Source organism: Haliotis rufescens, unplaced genomic scaffold (genome assembly GCF_023055435.1).
Source record: "Haliotis rufescens isolate VD_foot unplaced genomic scaffold, xgHalRufe1.0.p SCAF_32, whole genome shotgun sequence".
NCBI lineage: Eukaryota > Metazoa > Mollusca > Gastropoda > Lepetellida > Haliotidae > Haliotis > Haliotis rufescens.
The window spans coordinates 3,912,895-3,926,826 of record NW_025964024.1 but is presented as its reverse complement, the minus strand read 5'-3'; the positions used below and the strand labels follow the sequence as shown (position 1 = coordinate 3,926,826).

The 13,932-nt window shown below is 41.5% G+C and overlaps 1 protein-coding gene across 8 annotated transcripts in view; it reads left to right on the top strand.

Moving 5' to 3' along the window:
• Nucleotides 1-13,932, top strand: part of LOC124116645 (synaptotagmin-like protein 2) — a 126,848-nt gene that overhangs the window by 15,579 nt on the left and 97,337 nt on the right. Inside the window, exon 1 of one of the 8 annotated variants that reach the window (XM_046478076.2) lies at nucleotides 3,049-3,232. The exons of 6 other annotated variants lie outside the window; for them this stretch is intronic. The gene's annotated coding sequence lies outside the window, so the exon portion shown is untranslated. Of the gene's footprint in view, nucleotides 1-3,048; nucleotides 3,233-9,101; nucleotides 9,157-13,932 lie in introns of those variants that run through there. One more of the 8 variants, XM_046478074.2, reaches the window with a different exon arrangement.

Genomic DNA, 13,932 nt, shown 5'->3' with positions numbered 1-13,932 from the left:
TTTGACAATACAGGACGACAATGTGTTAAAGATCAATTAGACAATACAGGATGACAATGTGTTAAAGATCAATTAGACAATACAGGACGACAATTTGTTAAAGATCAATTAGACAATACAGGATAACAATGTGTTAAAGATCAATTAGACAATACAGGATAACAATGTGTTAAAGATCAATTAGACAATACAGGATGACAATGTGTTAAAGATCAATTAGACAATACAGGATGACAATGTGTTAAAGATCAATTTGACAATACAGGACGACAATGTGTTAAAGATCAATTAGACAATACAGGATGACAATGTGTTAAAGATCAATTAGACAATACAGGACGACAATGTGTTAAAGATCAATTTGACAATACAGGACGACAATGTGTTAAAGATCAATTTGACAATACAGGATGACAATGTGTTAAAGATCAATTAGACAATACAGGATGACAATGTGTTAAAGATCAATTTGACAATACAGGACGACAATGTGTTAAAGATCAATTAGACAATACAGGATAACAATGTGTTAAAGATCAATTAGACAATACAGGACGACAATGTGTTAAAGATCAATTAGACAATACAGGACGACAATGTGTTAAAAATCAATTTGACAAAACAGCACGACAATTTGTTAAAGATCAATTAGACAATACAGGACGACAATGTGTTAAAGATCAATTTGACAATACAGGACGACAATGTGTTAAAGATCAATTTGACAAAACAGGACGACAGTGTGTTAAAAATCAATTAGACAATACAGGATAACAATGTGTTAAAGATCAATTTGACAAAACTGGACGACAGTGTGTTAAAAACCAATTTGACAAAACAGAACGACAATTTGTTAAAGATCAATTTGACAATACAGGACGACAATGTGTTAAAGATCAATTTGACAAAACTGGACGACAGTGTGTTAAAAATCAATTTGACAAAACAGAACGACAATTTGTTAAAGATCAATTTGACAATACAGGACGACAGTGTGTTAAAAATCAATTAGACAATACAGGATAACAATGTGTTAAAGATCAATTTGACAAAACTGGACGACAGTGTGTTAAAAATCAATTTGCCAAACAGAACGACAATTTGTTAAAAATCAATTAGACAATACAGGATAACAATGTGTTAAAGATCAATTTGACAAAACTGGACGACAGTGTGTTAAAAATCAATTTGACAATACAGGACGACAATTTGTTAAAAATCAACTTGACAATACAGGATAACAATGTGTTAAAGATCAATTTGACAAAACTGGACGACAGTGTGTTAAAAATCAATTTGACAAAACAGAACGACAGTGTGTTAAAGATCAATTAGACAATACAGGATGACAATGTGTTAAAGATCAATTTGACAAAACTGGACGACAGTGTGTTAAAAATCAATTAGACAATACAGGACGACAATTTGTTAAAGATCAATTTGACAATACAGGACGACAATGTGTTAAAAATCAATTTGACAAAACAGGACGACAGTGTGTTAAAGATCAATTTGACAATACAGGATGACAATGTGTTAAAGATCAATTTGACAAAACTGGACGACAGTGTGTTAAAGATCAATTAGACAATACAGGATGACAATGTGTTAAAGATCAATTTGACAAAACTGGACGACAATGTGTTAAAAATCAATTAGACAATACAGGATGACAATGTGTTAAAGATCAATTAGACAATACAGGACGACAATTTGTTAAAGATCAATTAGACAATACAGGATAACAATGTGTTAAAGATCAATTAGACAATACAGGATAACAATGTGTTAAAGATCAATTAGACAATACAGGACGACAATGTGTTAAAGATCAATTAGACAATACAGGATGACAATGTGTTAAAGATCAATTTGACAAAACTGGACGACAGTGTGTTAAAAATCAATTAGACAATACAGGACGACAATTTGTTAAAGATCAATTTGACAATACAGGACGACAGTGTGTTAAAGATCAATTTGACAAAACAGGACGACAATGTGTTACAGATCAATTAGACAAAACAGGACGACAATGTGTTAAAAATCAATTAGACAATACAGGATAACAATTTGTTAAAGATCAATTTGACAATACAGGACGACAATGTGTTAAAAATCAATTTGACAAAACAGGACGACAATGTGTTAAAGATCAATTAGACAATACAGGATGACAATGTGTTAAAGATCAATTTGACAAAACTGGACGACAGTGTGTTAAAAATCAATTAGACAATACAGGACGACAATTTGTAAAAGATCAATTTGACAATACAGGACGACAGTGTGTTAAAGATCAATTTGACAAAACAGGACGACAATGTGTTAAAGATCAATTAGACAATACAGGATGACAATGTGTTAAAGATCAATTAGACAAAACAGGACGACAATGTGTTAAAAATCAATTAGACAATACAGGATAACAATTTGTTAAAGATCAATTTGACAATACAGGACGACAATGTGTTAAAAATCAATTTGACAATACAGGACGACAATTTGTTAAAGATCAATTTGACAATACAGGATAACAATGTGTTGAAGATCAATTTGACAAAACTGGACGACAGTGTGTTAAAAATCAATTTGACAATACAGGACGACAATTTGTTAAAGATCAATTTGACAATACAGGACAACAATTTGTTAAAAATCAATTTGACAATACAGGACGACAATGTGTTACGGATCATTAAGATAGATCAGGATTATACAATGTGATAAAGATCAGTTGGGAAAAACACTGTTTTCAGACGGGTGCTTCAACAGTATTTAAATGTACAGACCCTCTAATATTGTAACTTTTAATATTCGGATTCTGACAACGACCCCATTAATTTCAGGCTGAATTTTGAACAGTGCTTTCATGGTACACCCCATGCCCCGGCCTCCCAAATCACCTGACCTGCTGAGTCAGAGTCGGCATAAAGAATTCCTGTGCCAGTGTTCCTAGGTTCTGTATTGTGTTTAGGCTATTGTGTGTCAGTCGTCCTGTATGTGTCTCTGTCATGTGTGACTGCCCATGTGTAACACCCTCACACACACACACACACACACACATGTAGATCCACACCCTGGACGCAGCCACTGATCTGCTTCATCTGTTTCCACGATTTCATTCGTAAACGGATGTCAAGGACTTTAACATTGTAACTATAGTTTCTGTGGTTTACATGATGTGGTTTGAAAACATTCCAGGCTCTGGAGGCCAGATATTTCTTTACCTGTAAGTAATGTTTAGCTTTCTTATTCATTTTTGGGCCACGTGATTTCAGTGTTCATGTCCATGAGATTTTCTAACACAAAAAAATGATAGAGACACTTAAACACCTAAAGCCATGTATTTTGGCTCATTTAGAATGAGCTTCTATATACTGGTAACTAGGTCTCTCTGTCAAAACTAACTATAGCTTGCACCCTTGCATATACATGAGAAAATAGTATATTTCAATTCATTTTCATACCCAATAGCATGAGCACCTTTTACACATGAATCATCATCAATAGGAGGTTCTGAACACTATTGTTTGTATGGAACTCACGATCATAGGTTTCTGTTGTGCCCAAGGCACGCAACTCTGCACAGCATATTGCCACTGACCTCCTCTGTGGTCTAGTGGTAGAGCGTCCATCCGGAGAGCGGAAGGTCGGGTGTTTCACCCCCTGCCGTGTCATACCAAAAGACGTTAGAAGATGGTACTTGTTGTTACCCTGTCTGGCGCTTGGCATTAAGGGCTAAAACAAGGACTGGTAGGCTCGGAGTCAGTATACTGTATATACTGAGTGGGGTATTCATGTTAAGCTGTGGCATGGTATCTCAGTCAGAGCTAGCACTAGTACAAGTATGATGAATGATGCATTTACATTCACTCTTGCATCTATAATCAAATATCTCATGGACCAGTAAACATTGTTTAAGAAATAAAGTTTGCTCTACCCCTATGTGTAGTGTAATAAAGTATAGTTTTGCCCTGAATTATTATAGTTAACGCACGTGGAAGGGACCCATCAGCATGAGGAATGGTTCACACCATTTTGCCATATTTCTTCCCAGGTAATACTATTCAAATATTGGACGAGTTTAATGAAACTATTTCACCGATAATAGATGAGCCATCTTGCTTGACAGTAATGAGAGAACGATATTACCAAAGATACGTAGATCATATGGAGGTAATTTGAACAGTGTCCTGACATCAGCCCATTATGACATAACTCAAAAAGTGTCCTTTATCGCAGGATAAAGTACACTTGCTGCCTTTGATCTTTTAGCGAAGCTTCTTAGAATACATGATACAGATGCAACAGGTAGAATTTATTTTTCTCTTGACATCACCCCTTTTCTTCACACATTGACCCTTGAGCCTTGACCTTTGCCCCTTGCCACTAATCCCTTGACCCTCCCCCCTTGCTCCTTGACCCTCATCCATTGTACCTTGACACTCATCCCTTGCACCTTGACTCTTGCCCATTGCACCTTGACCCTCACCCCTTGCTCCTTGACCCTCATCCATTGTACCTTGACACTCATCCCTTGCACCTTGACTCTTGCCCATTGCACCTTGACCCTCACCCCTTGCTCCTTGACCCTCATCCATTGTACCTTGACCCTCGCCCTTTGCTCCTTGACCCTCATCCATTGTACCTTGACCCTCGCCCATTGCTCCTTGACCCTCATCCATTGTACCTTGACACTCATCCCTTGCACCTTGACTTGCCCATTGCACCTTGACCCTCACCCCTTGCTCCTTGACCCTCATCCATTGTATTGACCCTCGCCCTTTGCTCCTTGACCCTCATCCATTGTACCTTGACCCTCGCCCTTTGCACCTTGACCCTCCCCCCTTGCTCCTTGACCCTCATCCATTGTACCTTGACCCTCGCCCTTTGCACCTTGACCCTCCCCCTTGCTCCTTGACCCTCATCCATTGTACCTTGACCCTAAACCCCTTGTACCTTGACCCTCGCCCTTTGCACCTTGACCCTCACCCCTTGCAACTTGACCCTCACCCATTGCACCTTGACCCTCGCCCTTTGCACCTTGACTCCACCCCTTGCAACTTGACCCTCGCCCTTTGCACCTTGACCCTCACCCCTTGCAACTTGACCCTCACCCATTGCACCTTGACCCTCGCCCTTTGCACCTTGACCCTCACCCCTTGCAACTTGACCCTCACCCATTGCACCTTGACCCTCGCCCTTTGCACCTTGACTCTCGCCCATTGCACCTTGACCCTCACCCCTCGCCCATTGCACCTTGACCCTCGCCCCTCACACTTTGACCTCGCTCATTGCACCTTGACCCTCACCCCTCGCCCCTTGCACCTTGACCCTCGCTCATTGCACCTTGACCCTCACCCCTCGCCCCTTGCACCTTGACCCTCGCCCATTGCACCTTGACCCTCACCCCTCGCCCATTGCACCTTGACCCTCACCCCTCGCCCATTGCACCTTGACCCTCACCCCTCGCCCATTGCACCTTGACCCTCACCCCTCGCCCATTGCACCTTGACCCTCGCCCATTGCCCCTTGCCCCTCGCCCCTTGCCCTTGCCCCATGTATCAAGCATAATGCCCCAAACCATCAGTGCAGCCTAGTGTCTGATGATGGATTTCATACAGTATTCACCAATGATGAAATTTGTTATGATGTTTTGTTGATAACATCGACTATTACCCATTGTGGAATGTGCTATTTCAAATATTACTATGGAAATATTTCCACTGACATAAATGAAGTGAATTGTCAAATGTCACTGAGCTGAAAACAAATCAATACATGTACTGTCACTGTCACAGCTGTTGTCATGAAGAGTGTCAGAGTTCGCACCAGTGACATTCATGAAGAATGTATCGGCTGGGTGTATCCCTCAAGCTCATTGCCAAACATCTGTGTCATCACCACAATGATTGGTTACACTAACTGACTGTTAATTGGCAATTAATCATAGTACTGTAAAACTGTTACGAGAATGTTTGTGTTCAATTTATATGGTGCTTCATTCCTTTGAATGGGTTGGGTTGTACTCTCATGTGAGGGGAATGGTGAGCTGTGAGTGGGTTGGGTGACACTTGATGTAAGGGGAATGGTGAGTTGTGAGTGGGTGACACTTGATGTGAGGGGAATGGTGAGCTGTGAGTGGGTGACACTTGATGTGTGGGGAATGGTGAGCTGTGAGTGGGTGACACTTGATGTGTGGGGAATGGTGAGATGTGAGTTGGGTGACACTTGATGTAAGGGGAATGGTGAGCTGTGAGTGGGTGACACTTGATGTGAGGGGAATGGTGAGCTGTGAGTTGGTGACACTTGATGTGTGGGGAATGGTGAGGTGTGAGTGGGTAACACTTGATGTGAGGGGAATGGTGAGGTGTGAGTTGGGTGACACTTGATGTGAGGGAATGGTGAGGTGTGAGTTGGGTGACACTTGATGTAAGGGGACTGGTGAGGTGTGAGTTGGGTGACACTTGATGTGAGGGGAATGGTGAGGTGTGAGTTGGGTGACACTTGATGTGAGGGGAATGGTGAGCTGTGAGTGGGTGACACTTGATGTATGGGGAATGGTGAGCTGTGAGTTGGGTGACACTTGATGTGAGGAGAATGGTGAGCTGTGAGTGGGTGACACTTGATGTGTGGGGAATGGTGAGCTGTGAGTGGGTTGGGTGACACTTGATATGAGGGGAATGGTGAGCTGTGAGTGGGTTGGGTGACACTTGATGTGAGGGGAATGGTGAGGTGTGAGTGGGTGACACTTGATATGAGGGGAATGGTGAGCTGTGAGTGGGTGACACTTGATGTGTGGGGAATGGTGAGGTGTGAGTGGGTGACACTTGATATGAGGGGAATGGTGAGGTGTGAGTGGGTTGGGTGACACTTGATGTGTGGGGAATGGTGAGGTGTGAGTGGGTGACACTTGATATGAGGGGAATGGTGAGCTGTGAGTGGGTGACACTTGATGTGTGGGGAATGGTGAGGTGTGAGTGGGTGACACTTGATATGAGGGGAATGGTGAGCTGTGAGTGGGTGACACTTGATGTGTGGGGAATGGTGAGGTGTGAGTGGGTGACACTTGATATGAGGGGAATGGTGAGCTGTGAGTTGGTGACACTTGATGTGTGGGGAATGGTGAGGTGTGAGTGGGTGACACTTGATATGAGGGGAATGGTGAGCTGTGAGTGGGTGACACTTGATGTGAGGAGAATGGTGAGGTGTGAGTGAGTCGGGTGACACTTGATGTGTGGGGAATGGTGAGCTGTGAGTGGGTGACACTTGATGTGAGGGGAATGGTGAGCTGTGAGTTGGTGACACTTGATGTGAGGGGAATGGTGAGGTGTGAGTGAGTTGGTGACACTTGATATGAGGGGAATGGTGAGCTGTGAGTTGGTGACACTTGATATGAGGGGAATGGTGAGCTGTGAGTGGGTGACACTTGATATGAGGGGAATGGTGAGGTGTGAGTTAGTCGGGTGACACTTGATGTGTGGGGAATGGTGAGGTGTGAGTGGGTGACACTTGATATGAGGGGAATGGTGAGCTGTGAGTGGGTGACACTTGATGTGTGGGGAATGGTGAGGTGTGAGTGGGTGACACTTGATATGAGGGGAATGGTGAGCTGTGAGTGGGTGACACTTGATGTGTGGGGAATGGTGAGGTGTGAGTGGGTGACACTTGATATGAGGGGAATGGTGAGCTGTGAGTTGGTGACACTTGATGTGTGGGGAATGGTGAGGTGTGAGTGGGTGACACTTGATATGAGGGGAATGGTGAGCTGTGAGTGGGTGACACTTGATGTGAGGAGAATGGTGAGGTGTGAGTGAGTCGGGTGACACTTGATGTGTGGGGAATGGTGAGCTGTGAGTGGGTGACACTTGATGTGAGGGGAATGGTGAGCTGTGAGTTGGTGACACTTGATGTGAGGGGAATGGTGAGGTGTGAGTGAGTTGGTGACACTTGATATGAGGGGAATGGTGAGCTGTGAGTTGGTGACACTTGATATGAGGGGAATGGTGAGCTGTGAGTGGGTGACACTTGATATGAGGGGAATGGTGAGGTGTGAGTTAGTCGGGTGACACTTGATGTGTGGGGAATGGTGAGCTGTGAGTTGTCGACACTTGATGTGAGGGGAAAGGTTTTCTTATTAAGTGGTACACATTGGAAACATCTCATCTTTGCATACATACTTCTCTATATGTTCTATGGTAGGCGTTTCTTTTGGTGGTGTGTATATTATGTTGATAACATGCAGGTTGTACAACACAAACATTCTGACATTAAAGAAGGCAAAATTGCTTTTCGCACTTAAAAAGATATATTGTTATAACTCTATAAATCTCTATAAAAATCATTACCAGTAAACTCATATTAAATTACATTTCCAATATGTGTATGTTCTTCATTATTTAATTTTGTTTGTTTTCTAATGCCTCACTCAGCAATATTACAGCTATTTGACAGCTGCTTGTAGATAATCAAGTCTGGACCAGACAATCCATTGATTGACATTGTGAGCAGCGATCAACAATGACGGCACGACACGCCATCAACCAAGGAAGCAATGTCTTCCATTTGGTCATCTCGTACAACCTCATAGGTTACTGGGGATCTATTCCAACCAGGAATCCCCACAACATGCACAAGGAAAACATTTAATTGGCAGCGGAGCTGTTCGCTGTTCAAATTCTAGGTTTGTCAGCACCATACCCGTGCTCGTGGGTTTCACCGAAGTGGTAAACAGCTGAGACCTGTATCACTTTGGGCTTTCCTCCCACATTAAGCTGACACGCCGTGATATAACTAGAATACTGTTAAAAGCGGTGTTAAACCCAACTCACTCACTATAGTTGAAAGAATGCTCAAGGGAGGTAATGCCATTTTCACTCACCCACTCACTCACTCACTCATTTTAATAGATATTATAGTGACAAGCCCTAGGAAGCAATTTTGTAATTATATGGTAATGAGAATTCATATGTATTAATCATGCCAATGATGCTATTATCGAAAACAAATTCTGTATAAGAATATGTTAAAAATAATTTGCTTCCATAATGGTTCTAATCACAAGCAGTTTGTTGCCTTGTTATGTTAGTCATTCAACCGTATATTCACACAGCATTGTGGCGACATGTTGATCACGACGTTCACAAGTTGAAGGTATTTGAAGAATTATATTTATTTGTTATAATTTTGTCTATAATTTTTTATATTTGGTCGATAATAACAAGTATAATGTATAAAAAAATGTATGGTTTTTTTGTGAAGCAGAATTGGCTCCTGTATACTATTTTCTCCTGTCATCATGATCATTATGAATAGATTGTCCTGAATTTCATTTATTGAAAAAAAGGGGCGGTCAGATAACCTAGTGGTTAAAGCATTCTCTCGTCACGCTGAAGACCCGGGTTCAATTCCCGACATGGGTATACTGTGTGAAGCCCATTTTCTGGTGTCCCCCGCCGTGATATTGCTGGGATATTGCTAAAACCAGTGTAAAACCATACTCATTCACTCACTATTGAAAAAAATATATTAATTCACATGATTTATTACATATTTATCACGTTTTATACAAATGGGATGTCAACTTGATCCTGATAATAAAATGTGATGATGTTGTTTTGCTTCAGTAATCATGCTAAATGTTATCCAGAGGGCGTGTCATAGGTGTTGTATAATCAAGGGCACATACAGTTCAATTCATTGTCTACAAACATTGTTATGATAAGTAGAGCAGAGCACAGACCTCCAAGCAGGTCGATATTAAATGTACATATTCCTGTTATGAGATAATAGCCTTGGTTTTGCCCTGGGATATTGGGATCAACTGTATCTCAGCTGTCTAGTCAATAACATACCTGTACACCTTCTCTAACACCTGTAACGATGTAGGCCAGGTGAGGCATTGTGTCAGGTGCACTGATTCGTGGAGGAGTGTAATTGTTGTACAAAATTACCTTATGTCGACAGCTGATGTGTGGGATATACGGCAGAATTAAAAAGTTTATTAACAGTAGGATATTATAATTAAGTGGAAAGGATTTTTAAAATTTATTTCTATCAATATATTTCTATTTGCCATTCTACCTGTGATGGATGTGAGGAATATGTATGCAACTACAAAAGTTGAACAAGAAGTAACAAATAATAATTGATCATGTGATTTAAATGTAGTGTCACTGCAAACACTTAGTATGGCGAGTATGGTTTTACGACACTTTTAGCAATATTCCAGCAATATCACAGGGGACACCAGAAATGGGCTTCACACATTGTACACATGTCGGGAATCAAACTCGCGTCTTAGGCGGGACGAGCGAACGCTTTAACCACTAGGCTACCTGACCGCCCCTCAAACACTTAGTACACAGGACACCTCTCCCAGATGTAAATACATGGACATTGGAACTGGGACGAGTCCAAATTTACGACCTGGGTATCCGAGCCCCTATTACCCTACCTTACCCGGGTACCCAACCCTACCCCTCAATTACCCGACCCTACTTGGGTACCCAACCCCCGATTATCTGACCCTACCCGTGTACCCACTGTAGGCCTGAAGAGTTGGGTACAAAATGTCCGCTTGGGAATTGTTTTACCAGAGCCTGTTTTACCAATATGAAACGATCTGGTCCTGCATACACTGAAATTGACTGAAGCTTTATCTTTATTCAATCATATGAAAGTTAGAACGAATGCTTGCATAGTCAGAAAGAAATGCGACCATTAGTGCCTTGTAGTGTGACCATGGAGTAACTATGAATGTTTGACATTACACAATATATCACGTGCCTAACCACGGGTCCTTGCAGTCGTGTGGGTACCCAGGTCCTACTCAGTACAAACTCGACCTGAGTACCCGAGTTACCCGTCCCAGCCCTGATTGACATGTTACTTTAATATTAGTATATATCCTACATTGTCCAGAGAATTACCATAAATCTTTTCACACTTAAGTAACCTACCCAAACATTTTTATTCCATTTGAAATTATTTTTTTTAAACTATATGCTTATTTTTAATTTGACCTCAAAATAAAGTAGTTAGCCAAAACATTTGAACATTTAAAAATTGTGTCCTCTTCTGAAATACGGCACACCCTTAGTCAGATGTATTAACATATTAACTGATGATTGCAAAACAGATATTGTCTTAATCTGCACGCACTAACTAATACTCTATCGACACTGTGTGTTTTCATTTTGGTCTTTTTCCCTTGAGAAGGGGTTAGCCGATAGTTTGCAAGAAATTATTTCTTTTCATCAAAGCCTGAAGGAACTGTCTTCGATCTCATGTCCCCGTCAAGGTCAAGGTCTTACTAGGTGCCGCATGCGAAGCAGAGAAACCTACTGTGTGTGTGTTTAGGGGCCCAGGTGGCCCATTTGTCCGAGGCCCAGCAATTTTCTGTGCAGAGTTGTGTCCCTTGGGCACCCTAAAAACCTATATGAATGTGTGTTGGAATCCTGGTTCACCACAATTTTGTTTCTAGGTTTGTCAGCACCATATCCATGCTCATGGGTTTCAGCAAAGTAGTATCTTAAAACGTCTGAGACCTGCATCACTTTGGGCTATCCTCCCACACAAAGATGACATGTTGTGATATAACTGGAATACTGTTAAAAGCTCACTCACTCACTGTGTGTTCAGGGTTTTCATACTTCAGGTACCTAAAACTAATGAGACATATGCTGGGAACACAGTGAATGTGAATGAATAGCTTGGTCATAGGTAGAAAAAGGTTTATAGGTAGGACATTGCACAGCAGTGTAAATGTGGAATTTCTTACAGTGTTTGACAGAGTATGATGTAAACACAACAAGTATAAATGTATCAGCAGTGTGAGACTGTACGCAGAAGTAGGTTCCATGTCATCCTCAATTATGATGTGATACCCTGGATAAGTGAGGATGTTACACTGTCACCTTTTAACCCTATCACGAATACTGGTTTCTTCATAACAACCTCTAAGGAGGTTTTACCTGTTCATTGTAAGACCGGGTAGGAGGTTTTACTTTTCCTTGTAAGACCGGGTAGGAGGTTTTACTTTTCCTTGTAAGACTGGGTACAAGGTTTTACGTGTTCCTAGTGAGACTGGGTACAAGGTTTTATGTGTTCCTAGCGAGACTGGGTAAGAAGTTTTACGTGTTCCTAGTGAGACTGGGTAAGAAGTTTTACGTGTTCCTAGTCAGACTGGGTAGGAGGTTTTACTTGATCCTCGTGAGACCTGATGATTTGACTAGCAGATGAAATTTGGAGTGTTTCAGACATCTAATGTTCTAAAATAAAAAACAAGAATTGAATTTCTTTCATTATGGATGACGTGAATGAACCTACAATCTCTTGATCAGTAGTCAGGCACTCTAACCATTAGACCACAGAGCTGGCTGAAGATATGGTCCATTAGAAGGTATCATGTGTAGCGTATAATACGTACATATTTCCTAGTCACATATATTTGACAAGCTCTCTTTTGACTGTGGTAACACACTTTTATACAAGTAATCTTAAACAAATATTAATAAATGTTCTGTTGACAGTTTTTAAGTTGGAGAAAATATTTCTCTTCAGTTTTGTTAGGAATGTTCCCTGCCCCCACAGGGTTAACACTTTCAACCAACACCTTGGAGGCGTGTTTTCTCCTTAACGAAAAGTTTTGAGCATGTTGCCACCGGTTGTGATCATTATATGTGCCTGGCGTCATTATGTGCCTGGCGTCATTATGTGCCTGGTGTCATTATGTGCCTGGCGTCATTATGTGCCTGGCGTCATTATGTGCCTGGCGTCATTATGTGCCTGGTGTCATTATGTGCCTGGTGTCATTATGTGCCTTGCCTCATTATGTGCCTGGCGTCATTATGTGCCTTGCCTCATTATGTGCCTGGTGTCACTATGTGCCTGGCGTCATTATGTGCCTTGCCTCATTATGTGCCTGGTGTCACTATGTGCCTGGCGTCATTATGTGCCTGGCGTCATTATGTGCCTGGCGTCATTATGTTCCAGGCGTCATTATGTGCCTGGCTTCATTATGTGCCTGGTGTCTGTGCAACTACTCATCTCATTCATTTCCAATTCCCCGTTGAAACTGTTCTGCTCAACCTGTGTCTATAGTTACCTCTGTTCAAAGTTCGTTCCAGATCCATTACAGTTTTTGTTTCATTCTTTGAAATATCTGAATAGGTTCGATACCTATTCAGATATTTCAAAGCATGAAACAAAAACTACATAGGTTCTGTGTTCCTGTAAGAAATAAAGATCAGGATCGTATTCTGCTGATTGTGGGAGTGTATTGATTGCTGGGCTTGTTTGTTGCACTGTGTACATAGCTGACACTAAAAACAGTTGTGTGTCATGCAGCATAATGACTGACACTACAGGAAAGATTGATATCCCAATTTGCCAATTTTCCGCCAGATATGTTTTTACAGGCTTTAGCCCCATAAAATTGTTTGGTTACTGGTATCTGAACGGATGTGTTTGAGAGACAAATGATTGTGGCTTTGTGTGGGAACTGCTGTTAAATAGAATAGACTTGAAAGGTGAGATGGATTTATTGGAGTTATTGATCCTTCAGGATGTAGCCATCTGCTCCACTCATGCAGAAGTGAGTGAGTATAATTCACACAAACCATGAGGAGGTTAATAGTGTGAATGATGAAACAACCTGTTGGAGTGTGGGGAGACACTTTCAGACGTTTATTTTGTTTGTTTAACACGGCATTCAGCAATATTCCAGCTATAGGACGGCAATCTGTAAATAATCGAGTCTGGACCAAACAATCCAGTAATTGATATCATGAGCATCAATCCACGCAATAGGGATATGATGACAAGCATCCACCAAGTCACGAGCCTGACCACCCGATCCCAATAGTTGCCTTTACAGCAAGCATGGGTTGCTGAAGACCTATTCTACCCCGGATCTTCACGAATCCA